This window comes from Adiantum capillus-veneris, chromosome 17 (genome assembly GCF_014529385.1).
Source record: "Adiantum capillus-veneris isolate H3 chromosome 17, ASM1452938v2, whole genome shotgun sequence".
NCBI lineage: Eukaryota > Viridiplantae > Streptophyta > Polypodiopsida > Polypodiales > Pteridaceae > Adiantum > Adiantum capillus-veneris.
In genome coordinates this window covers 29,008,640-29,023,912 of record NC_140947.1, presented here as the reverse complement: position 1 = coordinate 29,023,912, position 15,273 = coordinate 29,008,640, and the positions used below count along the sequence as shown (strand labels likewise).

At 42.0% G+C, this 15,273-nt stretch overlaps 1 pseudogene; it reads right to left on the bottom strand.

The window, feature by feature from the left end:
• Positions 1-1,263: 1,263 nt before the first annotated feature.
• LOC147436986 (pentatricopeptide repeat-containing protein At3g26782, mitochondrial pseudogene) lies at positions 1,264-4,623 on the bottom strand (annotated as a pseudogene).
• Between the last annotated feature and the right edge of the window lie 10,650 nt (positions 4,624-15,273).

Sequence of the window (15,273 nt, the reverse complement as noted above, 5' to 3'; positions counted from 1 at the left end):
TGATCCTTTGTCCATGTGCTCTGATCCGTCTCTGTCTCCCACCTATATCGAGTCACATGTGGCATAAGTTGTCCCGGTGTCTGGTGTATCTCTAAGTAATAGACAATGTCTCTCCGGTAAAGTTGCCCTCAAATACCCCTACATTAAGACGAAGTGACCCATTATAATTCTATGCTGCAATCTTTAGTGTGGTCCCATAGGTATTGCATCGTCATGCGGAGCGTCGCTTCAATATCACCACCTTTCCATCTCGGCAAAAAGCAATCTTGCATTTTTTCCTTGCCGCTCTAATTACCTCTTGCATATGAGCAATCTGCGAGAGAGTGAAGTCATCTCTAAGAAAGATACCCATCTTCTTAAAAGTTCGTCTTTTCTTCAAAAAATCCTTCTTCGTTTCCATGGAGAAGAAATGAAGGATGAGTGCCCTTTCCTTTGAGGTTTCCCCTTTGCTTTCACTTTTCTTATTGCCGACTCTTCAAGCCCTTGTAGGCGTTGGCTCATTGACCCCCATCATAGTCATGAGTTCTTTACCTCTTCATCAACATTATCTTGGTCTTTGAGGCCACAAATTCTCACGTGTAAGGCATGTACACGTCTCCTTTGCTCCTCTTCTAGTGTCAAGTTAATGATGGTAGGTGTGGGAGTTGTTTCCTTATCTTTTCCTTTCTTGGCGATCTCAGTCTATTTCTTGGCCTTGTCTGCTTTTTGTTGGGTCTTTGTAATGATATCCACCCATGAAGTCGTCATTTCTTTGTGCTACTTTTCACCTTTGATGGCCCGGACTTGTTCTTTAATCGTGTAGAGAGAGAGAGAGAGAGTTACTAGTTGTGGAGTACAAATGGAGGAGTAAGGAGCTGATGAAAGATACTGGTAGGAATGGGCAACGGGCTGAAGTTGCGTAGGAAAAACGCTGCAAAACGATGGGCTGAAATTGTGCAGGGCTCTGATTATACAAGGCTTCTAGGTGCTGCTTTTGAAGTCATCAATGCAAGCAAAAGCTTATTGCGTAGATTATCATCGCAAAAGTTTGGGTGAGGTTTTATATTGCTGGCCGTCCCATTTGGATCAAGGGCAATGACCTAGATCATGCCAAGCAGTTGCTCCGAGGCTCAAGAAACCAGAAAAGCACATTAGGGTCACCAAGTGGAAACAGTTTGCACTTTGCATTGGAACTGATTAGAATCGGCTTCTCATAGTCAGATTTTGTATGTAAAACTTCATAAATTCATTAAGAAACGGCACATTGCAAAGACAAGCGGGCAACTTCGGAAATGGAGTTTCCAATTGAATAGACCCCGAAATGGAGTTTCCTTGTGACTATGCCTGGACACCCAGGTTAAAGCCCAATGGCATGACTGTTGGGTTGTAAAACACGTCAATACAAAATAATTACCAAAGCCCAGCTAGTGTCCCAGGTTGAAGCCCAATAGCATAACTGTTGGGTTATAAAACACATTAATACAAAATAATTATCAAAGCCCAGCTGGATAGAACTCCTACAGCAAGGATATTGTACATGCCAACTGAGAGAAGTACACTTGCAGGTTTTGGGCGAGTGTAGGTTAAAAAAACTTGCACACGAGCAACCCAAAACATCCTCTGAATGCTGATCTCCACAGCATTTTTGAGTCACTCTATCGTTACCTGTCACGAATTTCTCTACAAATTGGCCAAGTTCCCCCTTCTGGCTAGCCGCCGCTAGCTCCTTGAAGTTTACAAATTAGTCAAGTTACAAAAAATTACATGTTACATCACCTGCGCTACGTTACACCTGGCACACTTGGCATGAAAAAATCTTTAGCTAGTAGCCCATATGCATGTGCTTTCCTTCTGTGAGACAAACTTCAAGTGCAAGGTCAGTAATCCCCATATATAACATTCCCTGCTTTCTTGCTTATGGCCTTACCAATAGTCAAGGCACGAACACAAGCCTTCCTTGAAGTGATGAAAGCGATGAGAGTCCCTAACAATGATCTCTCTTTCCAGAATCCTTGACAGAAGTTTGATAGCACAATGACAATCTGTGCATACACGCAAGTTCTTGGTGATGCGGATTGGTGACTTTGGAGGTGTCATGATGTGCCCAAAAACAATGGCCAAACGCTCACTGTGATATTTTAACAAGTATGGCTTCAATTCTTCCTCCACTTCATGCAGGACAGAGTTTGTACTGGGAACATACCCTGCATCTTCCATCTCCTTACTCAATCTATCCAGCTCTGCATGTATATCTTGTATCTGGGGGTGTGCCTGATCATCCACAACAAAATCATGAACTTTATCTTTGATTGCAATCGAGCTTTTCCCTTGTTGTTTCTTTGCACCGTTCTCTTCCATTAACCTCTTAATCCTGGCTACCTCGTCCCATTGGTCAGCTGCTGCATGGATATTAGATAGAATAGTATATGGTGCACCATATCCAGGTTCCAACTGTATGCATTTTTCCGCTGCTCGTTTACCCCTCTCGATATCGTCGAAGGCAGAGCATGCAATGAGCATGCTTCTCCACACAATCATCTCTCCATCCATGGGTGTCTTCTTGATAAATTCTTCAGCTTCTTTGAGAAACCCTGCACGGCCCAAGGTATCCACCATGCAAGCATAATGCTCAGCCATAGGAGTGATACCAAAGTCTCTACTTATGGAATGGAAACAGCGCCACCCCTCTGCTACAAAACCCCCATAGCTACATGCAAAAAGTACATTAACAAAGGTGATTTCATTGGGCTTTATGTGTTCCTTCAGCATTTGACTAAACAACACAAGAGCGTTCCTTGCAAAACCATGTTGAGAGTACACACTTATCATGGCAGTCCATGTGTGCACATTCTGCTCATGGATGTTATCAAACACTTCACGTGCACTCTCCACACATCCACATTTTCCGTACATATGAATCAGAGCACATCCGACCATCTGATCTGTATGTAGTTTTCTCACAATGATAGAGGCATGTATCCTTTCGCCTTGTTCAAGAGCTGAAAGGTCAGCACAAGCACCAAGGATGCTCAGGAAAGTAACCTTATCTGGAATGATCCCCTCCCACTGCATCTCTTCGAACAGTTGAAGAGTATCCTTCGTACGCCCGTGCACTGCATATGCATCCAGCATAGATGTCCATGAAATGACATCCTTCACATGCATCTTACAAAATACTTTCAATCCCAAGTCCCAGTTCCCACATTTGCTGTACATGTGGATAAGAGCATTTCCTGCAGCAACATTGGACTCAAAACCATGATAGACTGCAACAGCATGGACATGCTGGCCTCTTGCTAGAGATCTTAGATTAGAGCAAGCACAGAGAGCACCAACAAGAGTAAACTCATTAGGTGCTGGGCCACACACAACCATCTGTTGGAAAAGCTTTAAGGCCTCTTCCTCCTGGTTATTTTGGGCATATGCAGTAATCATGATAGTCCAAGACACAACATTCCTTGATTTCATGCCATCAAACACCTTTCGCGCTTCTTCCAAGCTACCGCACTTGACATACATGTTCACAAGTGCACTATCCACGACAATGTCAGACTCGAGCTTTCCATCCAAAATCATTTGATGAATCTCTCTTCCCTGCTGTAATGAAGATATGCTAGAACATGCCCCAATGATGGTGCTCACGGTCACTTTGTCAGGCATTACTTTCTCAATTTGCATTTTGCTGAAAAATTGAAGGGCCATTTCATATTGCCCATCCTGAGAGTAAGCTGAGATCATGATGGTCCAAGAAATCACATTTTTCCTATGAATATCATCAAAAGCTGAAGCAGCTGAGGCAAGATCCCCGCAATCCCTATACATGTTGATGAGATGATTTCCCAAAAAGGTGTTATGTTGGAGGCCTTGTCTCTTGATGTGATCATGGACCCATTTCCCATAAAGGAGAGACTTAGCCTGCCCACATTGCTTCAAGAGTAAAGAATGTGTAGCCGAACTGATGTAGATCTCAATTGGCAAGCTCTCCAGCTTCTCGAGAGCAGCCTTCAAATTCCCCTTTTTTGCATTTTCTTTAATAGATTCCAGAATGTCTTCAAGTTCATGTGAAGAGTAGCTTTCTGAAGAGCCCTTTTGATCATACAGTTTTGGCGGTTCCATCTTCACTGCTTTGTAAGAGATGTCAAGGGTTAGCATTGGCCTTTGTTTCAAAGAAGAACGGCCTGTGTGTGTGCGGCCCTCATCATCCTGGGCATCGTCTTCCCTGCAAGAGCTTGATGTATGTACAAGAAGATCGTCAGAGGGTATACCTGAAGCAGGTTTTGAGGCTAAGGAGGTGCCCACGTTAGAAGAGAAGGTGGGAGGGTCTCCTTCCCCATTATCCATTTCCGACTCCCGAGATAGGGGCTTCTTGGGCAGCACAGAAGGGCGTTTGATCGAGATAAGTTCACGCTCTGTGTTTTCATTATGGATAACAAAATGCTGAGCGTGCACCTTCCTTTTCCGCTGATGGGGATCTGCTGCAGCCTGGCTATGGTGGTACTCCTGCGAGAAATGTAAACCATGTGTGCGGCTCTGGGAAGCACTCAATAGCATTTTGTTTCAAGTTGGCCAAATCATTTCCCCAGGCTTGGAGTGCCAACAATCAGAGCGCTGCATATGGTAGACTCTCTCATATGGATTTATTACGAAAGTGGCTATCTCGTCTTCAGGTTTTGAATTCTCTTTCCCAAGGCCTTAGAGGTCTCTTACTCATGGATAGATGTGTGTATATGTGGGGCCTCAACTATATGTGAAACTGGCAAAGTGAAGGGATTAACGATGGAGGTTTAATCTGCCATTAGTCAACTCTCGTCGAGCTAATGCTAAAGGGGGGAGGTGGAGGTTTAATCCGTTGTTGATCAAGTCTCATCGAGCAAATGATTAAGGGGGACGATGGAGGTTTATTCTACCATTGATCAAGTCTCATTGAGCAAAAGACTACCCTTTGAACCCCCGACCTCCGCCTACAGAGAGTTGTGCCCTATGCATCTGAGCTAAGCACATATCCTCCTCCTCCTCTTTTTCTCCTTCTCCTCCTCCTCCTCCTCCTCCTCCTCTCTCTCTCTCTCTCTCTCTCTCTCTCTCTCTCTCTCTCTCGCAAGCAAAAAGGGAAAAAATATATATGCAGGAGCCACAATAGGGGGTTCAAAGCCCCCGAGATTGATTATATATAATCAAGCTTGTCTCAAGCCAACACCCATTTTTTATACAAACAAAATTGACAACATAAATTTGCTTAATTGGAGCCCTATGAGTGGCACAATCGATAAGAATCATGTCCAAAGTATACACGTATTCAATGCATTGTCTGATAAACACGAGATTTGCCTCTGCATTGTTTGCAAAGCTATGTTCGATTCATACTCCCACATATGAAGATGTTTCATTACCACATGAATAATTCAAGAGTTATATGTATGTGAAGACTCTTTTCTTGTGCCTCATATGCATCTACAAGTGCCCCCGTCTGAATAGCGTTCTCTTTCAAGAAATTTATTTCACATAAATAGTCTAAAACAATAGAGAAATGTGTGGAATGGCAAGGACATAATTGAAGACCGCAACATTCATCCTCCTCTAGATGGAATAAAGATATTCTCCTCATATACCACTCTGCAAAGAAGTTATGCAACAAATGGAATCCTCCAAAAAGAATTTATTCCAAGGGAGGGGTCCTGGTTGAAGATGGCATCATAGCTAACATTTAATGGGTGCACGTTATCTTTACCTAAGATGATCAAGTGAATGGTGTCTCTTTCATGAGTTACAATTTGATTATGTTTAAGTTTGAAATTGACTATGTTTAAGCTTGAAATTGCCCACACATCTTAGGCATATCAAATTCAAAACTGCCCTAAAAACCAATTTCTTAGCTATCACCTACAAGAAAGAAATTTAATCTTTTCATTCAATAAGGTTAACACCCCAAGGATACATATGGGACCACATTGGAAGATCTTCCATGGACAACCATCTAATTTGTGAAGCTTTCCAAACATCTTCCCAACACATGATCCCTTTCTTGTACAATTCTGAAGATGAACCAAGATCCATAAATTCACAATCAAAAAGAGAAAATTTGTTGTGTATGAAGGCTAAAACTATGGGACAAATAATACTGAATACTATAGGAAATCAAAGTTTTCCGCCACCCAACTATGAGTTACATCAATAGTCTAAAGGGTTTGTATCTATTCCACCCCTCCATGAACTCTTCGGTAAGCCCACGAGAGTAGATCTTTTAGCTTCAATGTAAGGAAAAGGGTCCTATCTAGTTTAGTCTAAGGGTGACGGAGATAAGGACTACTCCTACAAGGAGAGTGTGCAATTGAGTTAACTCTGATCATATGCAACATCACGTATCAATTACTATTAGAGGAATTTATGTGTAGTAGTATAGGCTTCAATTCTTTACGTGTACAAATAGCCTAGTAGATTGTAGAGTTAGATTTTTTGGGATCCCGTTCAATTCCTTGTAGTCACTCCACACAAGGCTCTTCTTCTTTTGAGGAGAACATCATCAATTTTGAGATTATTCTGCACGTGGAGAGTAATTGAACCCATGGATTTAGACACATGGTATACAAGTCAATTATGTGTCCCATGTAAGTTCAACTACTAATCATTTACATAGTAACTATCAAACAAAGTGAAATCTTCAAATTAACGGGCATCCCAATGGAACTTAAAGTTTCTCTCAAGAAGGGATGGAGTGGCGGGTGGCTAAAATGGATGCTAAGCTTGCTAGATTATTGTATGGATTTAAGATATCAATGAGGTAGGCCAAATTTGAGTAGAGAAACAACGCAAACGCACAATGGATAGAATTAAATTTTTTGACTACCAACTTGATATAATATGATGGTGTTTTCAACCCATGTGCTCTCAAGGTAGCGCGTAGATGGAAAACTAAACAACTCAAGCTAGTAACACATACAAGTAGTAGAGACTAGATATCCACAACATAGGATGTTGTGGCTCATGGCAATTGCCTTGTTTATAGTGTTAAGCAAGTGTGGTAGGGTAGTGTATGTAGCATGTGTAGTATGGGAATCATTGATTGCATATGACCCATGGCCACTGGCCACTGACCACATCAATAAACCTGCTACCCGGAGAAACACAGATCAACCATCCGTTGTTGATAGAGTATACATATGATATAGAATCGAGGGAAATATTCTAGAGAGAATTTTTAAAAGCTTTTCTTCATTTCTAGGGGGTCATTGGCCCTCTAGATCCCATACTCGGGTTTGCTACCGCTATCCCATAGCCCAAAGTTTGGCATCACTGGATTAGCTCACTACCATCAGTGGTCACAATTACGACCACTTTCGTGTTTAATCCAGAATCCAACCCAAGTTGTATGCACTTGTAAGGACGTGCATCCTATGGGCAAGGCCACCGACACGGCCAGACAGTGTGTACGCTAGAGGGAGGTTATAAGATAGCACGGTTGGGTGGAGACTAGCACACGCATTACCATCGCTCTTGCACTGGTATTCGAGCTATTTTTGGAGAAGAGGAAAAGCGAGTTGCATGTGCATGCGATGCGCTGCTTCTCTCCCACGTTCCGCAGACAGCGACGTCTTCGCTGTGTAGCAAAAGAAGACATGCACGCTTTCCTATGTGTAGCGCATAGACAGACAGCAACAGGCGACCGTGGTTTCACTGGTATCATAGCTATTTTTGGAGGAGAGGAAAAACGGGTTGCATGTGCATGCGACGTGCTGCTTCTCTCCGACGTTCCGCAGACAGCGACGTCTTCGTTGTGCAGCAAAAGAAGACAAACACACTTTCTTGTGCGCAACGCATGGATAGACAATGACAGCTGCCCCATCTACACCATCCACAATGGGCGACCAAGGCAAACTCAACTGGCAACTCTAGGGAACTGAGGCTCCGAAGGCTTCCATTGGCGGCACACATAGAAAGGCCAGCTTAACCCTTGCATGAAGGAGGGTTGAACCCACCCCATGAGGGTAAGAGGCCAACACTTTACCATGAAGCTATTGACCCTTGTTGTGTATAACAAGAAAAGATAGCATACTTGTGTTGAAAGGAAAGGGAAAGCTTTAAACTTCAAAGAAGTAGTTTCACCATTCCTTTTCACTTCTTGGAGGAAGACAAGTTTTCCTCCAAAAATTCTTTTTTCCTCGAGGAGGTAGCTTCAAAGTGAACAAAAGCCTTCATAAAAACGACGAGTTTTGTGAAGAGGCAACAAAAGTGTTCTTACAACGAACGACACGTGAAGTGCTACAATTCCCTAAGGCGAGATTTGCATGCAACGCAAATCACGGAGCATACAAAACACAAAGACTTCAATTTCACAGGTACAAGTTGATGTTTTCTCTATCTTTACATTAGTGTGTTTACCATGGCCAGTGAGGATATCCCACCTCCACACACTTTTGATTTTGAGCACGTAGATCAAAATCAGGGCATCACGGGTGTGGCTAACACTAATATGCATGATGACGATGATCTAGGAGATCATGGCCTTGTAGATATACCTGCTTTCAAGACTTTGAAAAATCTCCAAAGTGTACTTAAACGCAACCTCTCTGCACTCAATGCAAATGTTACCAATCTTACGGAGTTACTTGTAAAATTTATGAATTCACAGACGGCTCAACGAGCCACAAGTGGCACGGTTCAAGGGAACCAAGTTCGTATGACTCAAGGAGTCCAAGAGACAAGTGCTTCAGAAGATACACAAGGTAGCAATGCATTACTTAAGAATATCACCATTCTTAAGTTTCATGGGGAAGAGCGTGATCGCAACAAGGATGCGGTCAATACATTCTTACACAAATGGAGTGATATTCATAGATCGAGACACACCCCTGATATAAAGATGGCTGTGGAAACAAGTCTATCTCTTAAAGGCAAGGCCTATAAGTGGTGGATGACATTTCCAATAGATGTTCGTCCTCCGTTTTGGGCTGCGTTTCAAGCTTCTTTCTCCAAAGAGTTTTTGGAATCTAATGAAGAAGATAAGAATTGGTTAGCATGGGATGCATGCCGCATGTCTGGCCGTACCTTTCGAAGTATTGGGAAATCATATTAAAACTAGAAGGTATAGATGAATTCCAAAAGGTTTTAATAGGGGTTCTTTTGTTGAAAGGAAAGGGAATGCTTCAAACTTCAAAGAAGTAGTTTCACCATTCCTTTTCACTTCTTGGAGGAAGACAAGTTTTCCTCTAAAAATTCTTTTTTCCTCGAGGAGGTAGCTTCAAAGTGAACAAAAGCCTTCACAAAAACGACGAGTTTTGTGAAGAGGCAACAAAAGTGTTCTTACAACGAACGACACGTGAAGTGCTACAATTCCCGCAAGGCGAGACTCGCATGCAACGCAAATCACGGAGCATACAAAACACAAAGACTTCAATTTCACAAGGTACAAGTTGATGTTTTCTCTATCTTTACATTAGTGTGTTTACCATGGCCAGTGAGGATATCCCACCTCCACACACTTTTGATTTTGAGCACGTAGATCAAAATCAGGGCACCATGGTGTTGCTTACACTAATATGCATGATGACGATGATCTAGGAGATCATGGCCTTGTAGATATGCCTGCTTTCAAGACTTTGGAAAATCCCCAAAGCGTACTTGAACGCAACCTCTCTGCACTCATGCAAATGTTACCAATCTTACGGAGTTACTTGTGAAATTTATGAATTCACAGACGGCTCAAGGAGCCACAAGTGGCACGGTTCAAGGGAACCAAGCTCGCACGCTCAAGGAGTCCAAGAGACAAGTGCTGCAGAAGATGCAGAAAGTAGCAATGCATTAATTAAGAATATCACCATTCCTGAGTTTCACGAGGAAGAGCGTGATTGCAACAAGGATGCGGTCAATACGTTCTTACACAAATGGAGTGATATTCATAGATTGAGACACACACCAAATATAAAGACGGTTGTGGAAACAAGCCTATCTCTTAAATGCAAGGCCTATAAGTGGTGGATGAAATTTCCAATAGATGCCCGTCCTCCGTCTTGGGCTGCGTTTCAAGCTTCTTTCTCCAAAGAGTATTTGGACTCTAATGAAGAAGGTTAGCAGTCACATGTCTAGCCTCTCTCTCACACAGTACCTTTTGAAGTATCGAGAAATCATATTAAAACTAGAAGGTCTATATGAATTCCAAAATATACAAGGTTTTAATAGGGGTCTTGACAAAGACTATCGTCTTCATGTCAAGATCCAAGATCCAAAAACTTTGGAAGAAACCATCAGTCACACACAAAGATATGATGATGACCAAGAGAGAAAAGAAAATGTTTTCTACTCTAAGAATACTTTTGCTAAGAGCCAATGGCGAGGTAGATCTCCCACACGTTCCAAGAGGAATAAGAGACAATCTACCTCTCCACGCCCACAAAGAGGCTAAGAAGCCTAAGCACTCACGAGATACTCCACGTGGGTCTCTCAGCACGGCTGATTTTGAGCATGCAAAGAAACACAATTTGTGTTTTATACGTCTTTTGAACCAACATAACAAGAAAGATTGTCCTCTTTTGCAAGGCAAAGAAAAGGCCATGCACACGGTGCAACACCTCACATTAGATTCATCTCCTAAATATTGTGATGTAGAGGTTCTTCATATGGAAGAAAAGCACAAGTGTTGTGTGTCTGCTTCAATGGTGCAGCCCACCTTTGGCCCCCATGATTTGATTCGCATGCATGGCACTATTAACGGACAATGTGTTCATATTTTAGTGGATGATGGTGCAAGTCCTAACTTCTTGAACTATAATCTAATCAAGATATTGAAGCTTACACAGACTCCCTGCTCTCACAAGTATGTGGTGGAGCAGATGTCTGGGAATGATAAAGAAGTATGGGACACGGTAGTTCAAGGGGTTGAGCTTATTGTTCAAGATCATACAATGACCCTTGACTTCCAAGTTATGAACATGGACAATGATGATGTAGTTTTAGGACGGGAATGGCTACATGGTTTAGGAAACACATTGCACACTAGTTATGAACACAATTCCTTATCCTTTATGGCCAATGGTAAACATGTGCTTTTACTTGGTGAGAAAAATATACCATCTTCACCTCTTATATGTACAGCCGAGCTTTCTATTTTGCAGAAAGAAGATTTAATGGATGAAGTCTTTTTGTTGGAAGACCGTAGAGTTTTTATATATGCTCTACAAATAGTCGTGCTAATTTCGTTGTTTTAACCGTAATCTTAGTGGGAATGAATCAACCCACCTTGGTAAGACGGTCTACAATTACCCATATGGCATCATGGCCACGATTTGTAGTAGGTAGTCCTACTATAAAATCCATAGAGATACTCTCCCACTTACCTTGTGGAATCTCTAAAGGATGTAAAAGGCCACCTACCTCGAGGCGCTCTGTGTTATTAACTTGGCATTGTTGGTAGTTTAGTACGTACTCTTGAACATCATGATGTAAGCCCGGACAATAAAATTACCGTCGAACTAAGGCATACGTCTTACCAATACCTAGATGACCAACACTGGACTATCATGACACTCAAATAAGATTTGGCGCCTAGTGCTTGAGTCCTTTGGCACACATACTCTACCTTTGTGGAGTAAGTAGCCATCATCAATGGAAAAATTATTCCATTGCTTAAGCTCTTCTTGAGTAGGGGTGGAGCTCTGTTTGTTGGAGTTTTTATCTGCGCGTGTAGAGACATGTTGATCTGGATATACAGAGACATGTGAGTGTGAGGGATCCCTTTTTAAAATTGCACTCCAGACTTTAGCATATGATTGATCTTGTGCACACTTGCCACATAATGACTCTAAAAGTCCACTCTTTATTTGTTTGAAAGTAAGGGAATTAATCTGAGGCATCCGACTTAGTGCATTATATCGCCCCTTACGATATCGTAGCTTACAATCATAATCTTGAAGGATTTCGGCCCATCTAGCTTTACGGCCCTTCAAGTCCATTTGAGTAGTAAACCATTTGATACTCTCATGGTAAAAAACTACTTCAAATTCGGTACCATATAAATAGTGTCGTCACTTTCGTAAGTGTGAATTATGGCATAGAGCTCTCTCTCATAGACAGAATAATTCTGTTGAGCTCTACCTAACTTTTTACTTTCAAAGGCTATAGGTCTTCCCTCCTGCATAAGTACTACACCAATTGCTTTATCACTAGCATCAGTCTCTACCACAAACGACTTAAGTGGGTCGACGATTGCTAGGATGGGAGCAGTGGCTATAGCTACCTTGAGTTGTTCGAAACTGCGTTTTTGGGCTTCTTCCCAAGAAAAGGTCTTACCTTTTGCTTTAAGCTCGTTCGTCATAGGAACAACAATTTTTGCATAATGAGGGATATATTGTCAATCAAATCCAGCCATGCCTAAAAATATTTGAAGCTTCTCAACTTTGTTGGGATGTAGCCATTGAAGAATGGCAGCGACCTTGTCAGTGTCCATTTTGATGCCAGAATAAGAGATCACATGATTGAGGTAATGTATGTCTGTTTTAAAGTAATCGCACTTGCTTTGCTTAGCATACAGCGCGTGAGCTAGTAGCTGTTCGAGCACTAATCGTAAGTGTTCTATGTGTTCATCTTCGGTCTTACTATAAATTAGAATGTCATCAAGGAAAACCACAACAAATTTTCCAAGATAGGGACGTAAGACACTATCCATGAGTGTCATAAATGTAGCTGGACCATTGGTCATACCAAACGACATAACCAAAAATTCAAAATGCCCGAACCGCGTTCTAAAGGCAGTTTTGGAGATATCTTGCAGTAGATACGCACTTGGTGGTATCCTAAATGAAGATCTATCTTTGTAAAGTATCTTGCCCCATGGAGTTGATCAAAAAACTCATCCACTCGAGGCAGAGGATACTTGTTCTTGATGGTTATCGCATTTAATTCGCGATAATCTACGCACATGCGCATAGTACCGTCTTTCTTTTTTACCAATAGAATTGGTGATGCCCAAGCGAAGTGCTAGGTCTAATGAAACCACGAGCGAGGTAGTCAACCAACTGACTCTCAACCTCCTTGGCTCTTTAGCACTCATACGATAAGGTTGTTTACTCACCGGTTTAGTGCCTGGCAAGACATCTATGCCATGATGCACATCAATTGTAGGGGGTAAACCTGGTGGTAAATCACATGAGAACACATCACTATACTCCGTGAGTAAGTGAGTCAACTTTTGCCGTGCAAAAGGAGAAAGTAAACTAGAGTTATGCTTGGATGGAGAATCTTGTAATTCCAGTAATGTTTGTTTTAAAACAGTTCTGCGTTGCTCTATAGAATTAAAATTGAGAGAACTTTGCTCGTTAGATTTGTTAACACTTTGCTTATTATTAGATTTCTTTGCACTTTGCATACCATTACTAGAATTCATCGCACTTTGCTCTTGAGAATTCACAAGACTTGGAGACAAGCAGTAACACAAAAAGACTTCATCTATTAAATCTGCTTTCTGCAAAATAGAAAGCTCGGTTGTACATATAAGTGGTGTAGATGGTATATTTTTCAAACCAAGCAAAAGCACACGTTTACCATTGGCCATGAAGGATAAGGAGTTGTGTTATAACTAGTGTGCAATGTGTTTCCTAAACCATGCAGCCACTCCCGTCCTAAAACTACATCAGCACGGTCCATGTTCATAACTTGGAAGTCAAGGGTCATTGTATGATCTTGAACAATAAGCTCAACCCCTTGAACTATCGTGTCCCATACTTCTTTATCATTCTCAGACATCTACTCCACCACATACTTGTGAGAGCATGTAAGCTTCAATTTCTTGACTAGCTTATAGTTCAAGAAGTTATGAGTTGCACCATCATCCACTAAAATACGAACACGTTGTCCGTTAATAGTTCCATGCATGCGAATCAAATCATGGGGGTCAAAGGTGGGTTGTCACATTGAAGCAGGCACACAACACTTGTGCCTTTCTTCCATATGAGAACCTCTATAGCACAATATTTAAGAGATGAATCTAATGTGAGGCATTGCACCGTGTGCATGGCCTTTTCTTTGCCTTGCAAAAGAGGACAATCTATCTTGTTATGTTGGTCCTAAAGACATCTAAAACACAAATTATTTTTCTTTGCATGCTCAAAATCATCCGTGCTGAGAGACCCACGTGGAGTATCTCGTGCTTAGGCTTCTTAGTCTCTTGTGGGCGTGGAGAGGTAGATTGTCTCTTATTCCTCTTGGAACGTGTGGGAGATCTACCTCACCATTGGCTTTTAGCCACATTGCTCTTAGCAAAAGTGTTATTAGAGTAGGGAACATTTTCTTTCCTCTGTTGGTCATCATCATATCTTTGAGCATGACTGATGGCTTCTTCCAAAGTTTTTGGATGTTGGATCTTGACATGAAGACGATAGTCTTTGTCAAAACCCCTATTAAAACCCCGTATCTTTTGGAATTCATCTAGACCTTCTAGTTGTTGGAATTAGGGTTGCAGAGAAACACACACAGCTTGGAGAAGATGAAGGAAGCTCAAGGCACACATTAGAGAGTATGTTACTTAGTGTGCAATGGAAAGATTGATAGCCCTAGAGTGATGGGCGTATATACAATGCTCGGGGGAGAAAATATGCCCCAGCGGTCCTAGTGTGTTTACACACATCACCACCACATGTATATGGTAACAAGTCCCCTTTGGAGTGATGCGGTGAACGAGAGCTGGCACATGAGTAAAGGGAAGTGCCATGCCCTGAGGACATGATCAGTCCACAAAGGGGAGTAAGCCCAAAGCTTTGCAGAAAGCTTCAAGCTTCTCACGAGACAATACCTTTGTGAAAAGATCTACAAGGTTGTCCTGTGTTGGCACATAAGCCAAGTTGATCTCTCCTGCTTAGAGCCTCTCCCTGTGATTGCTTTATCACTAGCATCAGTCTCTACCACAAACGGCTTAAGTGGGTCGACGATTGCTAGGATGGGAGAAGTGGCTATAGCTACCTTGAGCTGTTCGAAACTGCGTTTTTGGGCTTCTTCCCAAGAAAAGGTCTTACCTTTTGCTTTAAGCTGATCTGTCATAGGAACAACAATGTTTGCATAATGAGGGATATACTGTCGATAAAATCCAGCCATGCCTAAAAATATTTGAAGCTCCTCAACCGCGTTGGGATGTGGCCACCGAAGAATGGCAACAACCTTGTCAGTGTCTATTTTGATGCCAGAATAAGAGATCACATGACTGAGGTAATGTCTCTCTGTTTTAAAGGACTCGCACTTGCTTTGCTTAGCCTACAGCGTGTGAGCTCGTAGCTGTTGGAACACTAATCGTAAGTGTTCTATGTGTTCATCTTCCGT